This window comes from Coenobita brevimanus, chromosome 105 (genome assembly GCF_032717465.1).
Source record: "Coenobita brevimanus isolate Jiangsu-jjx chromosome 105, ASM3271746v2, whole genome shotgun sequence".
Lineage (NCBI taxonomy): Eukaryota > Metazoa > Arthropoda > Malacostraca > Decapoda > Coenobitidae > Coenobita > Coenobita brevimanus.
In genome coordinates, this window is record NC_137058.1 from 19,640,498 (window position 1) to 19,647,338 (window position 6,841).

The 6,841-nt window shown below is 43.9% G+C and overlaps 1 non-coding gene across 1 annotated transcript; it reads right to left on the reverse strand.

Moving 5' to 3' along the window:
• Positions 1–5,642: 5,642 nt before the first annotated feature.
• LOC145416380 (5S ribosomal RNA) lies at positions 5,643–5,761 on the reverse strand. Its single transcript, XR_013900270.1, has one exon. It is a non-coding gene; the product is annotated as a 5S ribosomal RNA (ribosomal RNA).
• Positions 5,762–6,841: the final 1,080 nt, after the last annotated feature.

Consider the following 6,841-nt stretch of genomic DNA (forward strand, 5'->3'; position numbering starts at 1 on the left):
TGCATCGAAAGCCTTTGAGGTGTCAAGTGCAATGGCAAAGATTTCGCCAAAGTCCCGAAAGGAGGATGACCAGGAGTCTGAAAGGTAGGTGAGAAGATCACTAGTGGAGCTTTCCTCACGGAACCCATACTGACGATCAGAAAGAAGGTTGTGATAGGAAAGATGCTTTAAAATTTTTCTATTAAGAATTGACTCAAAAACTTTTGAAACACAGGATGTTAAAGCAACTGGACGATAGTAAGGGTTTGGGAATGGTCACCCTTCTTTGGGACTGGCTGAATGAAAGCAAACTTCCAACAATAAGGAAAGGTACAAGTTGATAGACAAAGGCAAAAGAGTTTGCCTAGGCAGGTAAACAGAGAAGCACAGTTCTTGAGAACAACAGGAGGAACTCCATCAGGCCCATATGCCTTATTAGTATTGAGACCAGTGATGACAGAAAATACATCAGCTGAAGAAATTTTAATGTCAGCCATGAGGAAGTCAGAGGGGGAAGTGATGGAGGAACAGCACCGGAATCATCTAAGGTGGAATTGGAGGAGAAAGTCTGAGTGAAGAGATCTGCTTTATCAGTAGAAGAAATAGCTACAGAGCCATCAGAGTAGAAAGGGGGATGGACGGATGATGAGGTAAAGTTGTTAGAAAGGTTTTTGGCAAGGTGCCAGAAGGAGAGGGAAGAATTTGAGTTGGAGAGTTGAGAGCATTTAGTATGGATGAAATTATTTTTAGCAGAGTGAAGAAAGACTTAGCACGATTCCGGGCAGAAACGTGTAAAAGATACGATTCAGAGGTAGGTTGGCTCCAGTACCCTTTATATGCCCTCTCCTTGTTGTGGACAACATTAGAATATGCATGATTAAACCAAGGCTTTCTTGCATTAGTCAAAGGATATGAGAAAGGAATGTATGCTTCCATGCCCGAGGGAATAACCTCCGTTATGCGCAAGGCACACTCAGATGGCTCCCGGCCTTGGAACCAATAATCATTCCAGGGAAAATCAAAGAAGTACTGCCTGAGGGCCTCACAATCTGCGGCTCCAAAGTGCCACAGACGATGAGTCTGTGGAGGGTTCACAGGCCATACCGGAACGATAGGACAGGTTAAGGTGATAAGGTTGTGAGAAAAGATTAACAGTGTAAGCAGAAGGATTGGTTGTAAGGAAGAGGTTAAGTGTGTTGGAGCTCTCTTCAAGGCGGTCAGGAATATGGGTAGGTTGCTGCACAAGCTAGTCCCATCGACGTACTGGTACATTGCACAATTGCAAGGTGCATAATATTTGCACAACTTTCAAATCTCGCGCTTGATTTTTGGTATGTACGGTCGCTCGACCTTCCCCTACCTGCCACCAGGCGGGGACACTCAGCGACCCCGCGCGACCCACGCTTACCCTCGGCTCGGTCACTCACCTGTTAGCAGTGGCCCTGGTCAGACATGGCGCATAGAGGTCTGTCGGAGGAGGAAATCCAAGCCGCCCTGGACGCCTTCACGGGCGACAGTGATTCGCTACTCGATGACAAGGTGGTGGACGAAGATAATGTCCAACCAGAGGAGGAGGAAACCAGCAGTAGTGATGAGGAGGTCCAGTCCCCCAGGAAGTGGCACTATGTAACGTATCATGCTGCTAGAGAGGGCCAGCCTGCACCAAAGCCGCATGCAACCACCTCCAGGCAGCCCCTACGTGATTTGGAGCCCGATTACAAGGACGAGGACAAGGACGGAGCCGTGGGACATGCTGCCACATGGTACAGCCGGGAGATAGTCACCCATCGCTGCCCAGAGCGCACGGCACGTCATACAAGCAGTTATGGGCCTAGTGTTTTGTTTGGGGATGGCGGAAGTGGCGTGGAGGGAGTGGGGAGTGAAGTGGAAAGTGCAGGGGCAAGAATAGAAAGTGAGAGTGGCGGGAGTGAGTCATCGATCTCCCATGGTGGTGTGAGGTGGCAGGGCGTATCACATGGGGCAGTGAGGGTGCATGATGAATCACGTGGTGTTGTGATGGAGGGGGATGGTGGGGAGGAACCACTCCCCAGCACGTCTTATGCTCCCCAATATTCCCAGACACATGGGCCAGTGAGGGTGCGTGATGAATCACGTGGTGTTGTGATGGAGGGGGGAGATGAGGAGGAGCCACTCCTCAGGACATCTTATGCTCCCCAATATTCCCAGACTTCATCCCAACAGCCCCCTAATGTTCCACAAGGCCATAAGGGTAAGGGAAAGGGAAAGGGTAAAGGCCAAGGGAAGAGTGCGAGTGGGGAAGCCCTCCACACTCCTCCTCCCCAACCTCCCCCACCAGCATCTCCTCCTCACCCTAACGAAGGCGACGATTGGGACGATGGGGGCGAAGGTTTTATTACTTGGAATTGGAAGGATGGGAGTGATTTTTCTCCCATCATTCACCCCTTCACTGAGCAGGGGCACGCTGGCTGCACTGCTCCAGAAATTCACCCTAGTTCCACAAGATTGGATTTTTTCCACCTGTTTTTCAGTGAGGGTTTTGTGGAGCAAACAGTGGAACAAGCAAACAGTTTCGCTAGCAGCCAGCGCCGTGAGAGAGACTGGGCACAAGGAGCAGGCATTCCATCATTTATGATTACCCTGTCTCCCTTACAGAAATGTTTATATATTTTGCCCTGGTACTTTTGATGGGTATTGTACAAAAAAACAGAGTTCCGGCATACTGGACAAGAGACCAAATCATGAGCCGTAATCGCTTTCAGCAAATTCTAAATCACCTCCACTTTTACCATACTGATGATCCTGCAAATGCAAATGACACAGATAAGATGAGGCGAATTAGGTTGGTTTTTGATCACCTAAGGTAAACATTCCAGTCCTCATTTTATCCCTATAGAGACCTTGTCATAGACGAGAGTCTCGTGTTGTGGAGAGGCAATATTTCCTTTCGGCAGTCCATACCCAGCAAAAGGCACCGTTTTGGGTTCAAGATCTTTGTTATGTGTGACTGTAGGACTGGTTATGTGCAAGACATAGTCGTGTACACTGGTGCACAGACAGACATAATAGAAGATCGGAGTATTGGACTGTCTGGAGCAGTGGTAAAGACAATGATTGAAGACTACCTTCATCATGGTCACGTCCTTTACTTGGACAACTGGTACACTAGCCCTCTTCTCGCTCGTTATCTACACAGGCATGACACGGGAATCTGTGGTACCGTCAAGGTGAACCGCCATCACATGGTCAAGGTGGGGCGGAAACTTCAAAGAAATGAGGTGGTCTTCTTCCAGGCTAACAATATACTAGCAACAGTGTGGAACCACAATAGAGAAGTCAGCCTCTTGTCCATGGTTCACTGCCCCTTGATGCACTGTACAGAGTGCATGGATTACCGTGCGAGAGGAGGCACCACATATGGAAACCTGAGTGTGTCCTTGATTATAACATCAACATGCGCCTGGTGGACCAGTCAGACTCCATGATATCCTCTGTCGAGTGTGCCAGGACCACGATGAAACCTGCTAGATATAACTGCCCTGAATTGCCACCACCTGCACGCCATGAGACCAGGAGTGCAGGAAACCTTTGAAGGGTTTGTGAGGGAGCTTATACGTGAGTTTTTTGCCAGGTATGCAGTTGAGAGGCCCCAACACCACACACGCACTACCCCTACCGCCCAACCTCCCCTGAGAATATCCGCCCGCCATTTCCCCACTCCTGTACCTCCCCAGCCAAATAGACCTAGGCCCCAACGCAGGAGTCATGTGTGTAGCAATTCCCGTGTGAGACCCACCACTCAGAGAAAAGACACCCGGTACCAGTCCGTTGAGTGTGACATGGGTCTCTGCATTCACCCTTGTTTTAGTGAGTATCACACCTTGATGCACTTCTGATATGGTGTAAATGCGATATGACGCTCATGCTCAGAAAGAAATGCGACAAACAGACGCTCAGTGTAATTATAAGGCTCATAGATCTGTAAATAGTAGTATGGAAGTGGAAATGGGTGTATTATAAGTGGAAAAATCTGTAGGGCACAAATACATTCTAAGTGAAAACCTTCCCAGCAAGTGTATGTAGATGCGTTATTCTGACGCTCAGTAGAATAAATAAGGCCCGTAAATATGTAAATATTAGTATGAAAAGTGGAAACGGGTGTAATATAAGTGGAAAGTTATTTAAGTGCATAAATTTATTCTAAGTCAAAATATTCCTAGCAAGTGTATATACAGTAGATGCAATATTCTGACACTCAGTGGAATAAATAAGGCCCATAAATATGTAAATAGTTTTATAAAGTGGAAACGGGTGTAAAATAAGTGGAAAATTATTATGTGAGTGTATAAATATTATCTAAGTCGAAACATTCATAGTGAGGGTATTTTGGTGTGATAATCTGACACTCAGTGGAATAAATAAGGCCCGTAAATATGTAAATAGTAGTATAAGGTGGAAACGGGTGTAATGTAAGTGGGGAAGTATATTGGGAGTGAAGAAATAAAGTAGAAGTTGAAACATGAGTGGTAGCGAGTGTGCTTGCTACATGAATATGCGGTAGCATTTCGCTAAATGCCCTTGTAATGAATGTAAATAAGTGAAAACATTTACACTGGTTGAGGAAAGGTTCAATGTAAAAAAAAAAAAAAAAATACTATGAAAGTGATAAAATAATATGGTATGTTGAGATACGAGTAATAGCGAGTGTGCTGAGTAAGCAGATGTGCACTATAGTTATGCTACATGTCATCGTACTGAATGAAAACAGCTGAAAACATTTACAGACAGTAGAAAATGGTAAAATGGCATTGAAACAGTATTATACAGGTAGAAACAATGATATGTTTAGTGAAGCAAGAAACTTAGCACATAGCGTGTGACCACTATGACCAAACTCGCAATGCTCGCGCAATGGAACAATGCTTAGTTTTCATATATATATAATTGAAGACCATTATAATGTTATTGTTATTGTCTATTAGTTCAAATTCAATAAATGTAGAGGTGTTCTTTGTTGTTTCTCCCAAAATTACCTACCATAGAAAACGTGAGAGCTCACACATCAGTGACAGTATACGATACCTGGCACGGAGAAACACCTGTTCTGACCAATTATGGACCCTGGTAAGCCCTTTCTTGGTGATTTTCCTTTGTTTCTCAACAAAAGCGGAGGTTTTAGCCAAAAAAAAAAAAACATTTCCAAAATAGCTCGGGATTGGGAGGTATCGGAGGTGCGAAATTGGTCGGGGCGTGACGGGTTACGGATAGAAAAGGTGTAGGCTTGTTCACCAGGTGGATCGGTGAAAGGAGAGGAGAGCCAAAGGTGGTGGTGAACATTGAAATCTCCTTGAATGGAGATTTCAGGGAAAGGAGAAATGGATAGAATGTGTTCCATCATAGAAGTAAGATAGTCAAAGAATTTTTGATAGTAGAATTCGGAGATAAGTACACAGCACAGATACATTTAGTCAGAGAATGACAGGAAAGCCGAAGCCAGAGTGTAGAGAATTCAGAAGAATCAAGTTCAGGAACATGAAAGCAAGATCCTTACAGTAAAACTTTCAATTATCATTCATTCATTGCCAGACGCCATGTATCCCAGACGGGGTGGCCAAGGGCTTAGAGTTAATTGTTTTACAGGGAGGGGCACTAATCCTCCACCAACCCCACTTGACACGTAGGGATGCCAACAGCATCTGGTGTTCCCAGGCGGTCACCCATCCAAGTACTAACCAGACCCAACGTTGCTTAACTTCGCTGATCGGATGGGAAGCGGTGTACTCAACATGGTATAATTGTTGCAATATCTGGCCCAATGCAATGGTACCATTAAAGCAATATCCAGCAAACCTATGATATTTCTTGCACCGAAACCTGACATAACCGGCGGTTCTATGCAATATCCCGTATCGAGGTGCATCAATCAGCTCGTAAATGGTAGCCAACCAGCACTGTGTTTCTGTATTACTGTATTTTATCATTCATGTATTTTATGCTTAATTATCATCTTTTACTTATGGGGAAATTTTCAGGATAGAGGGTTAAGATGGATAAAAAAGAAATACAATATCTGGCTCAGTGGCAAATATTGAGCCGATGTGGGGGTACTACGCAATATGCAGCATAGGGTTTGGCTGCATTATGCCGGATAATCGAAAGTCTACTACTTTGGTCAAATCGCCCAAATACTTTCTGATTTAGCCATTTCAGGCATGGGGCAGCCATTTTGACTTTCCTCAATATCTCAAGAAATATTTGTTGGATCTCAATGTCAACACCCAGGTGCACTAGTATATGTTGTATACTACATACTGAAACATTTGCAAATAAATCAATTCAGTAGTTTTTACTCTGCAGGAAGGCAAAAATTTAAAAATTAACATAGAGGACGCTAATGCTAGGAGAAAAAATACGTGAAAAGAAGCCTGTACCCAAGATACATTGCTCCAGAAAATTTCACTTCTCTATCTCGAACGGTTCTGGAATGAGAGACCTCTAGATCTTCCTCTCAAACTCCCCCCCCCACCTAAGAAAAAAGAAAAAAATCACTCTTAATAAGAACTCCACGGAATGGGAAGCTCGTAATAGTATTAGTAGCAGCAGCAGGAGCAGCAGTAGTAGTAGCAGTAGTAGTAATATAATAATAATAATAATAATAATAATAATAATGATAATAATAATAATAAAAACAATAATATAATAATAATAATAATAATAATAATAATAATAATAACTAGAATTCTGAAAATGTTGAATGAATATTCAAAGAACTTCACATTCCAGATGGTAATGCCAAAATCCAGATTAGAATGGCAAAAAAAAAAAAAAAAAAAAATCCACACCTGTGACCTTGAGATCAAGGTCAAGGTCATTCATACGATGT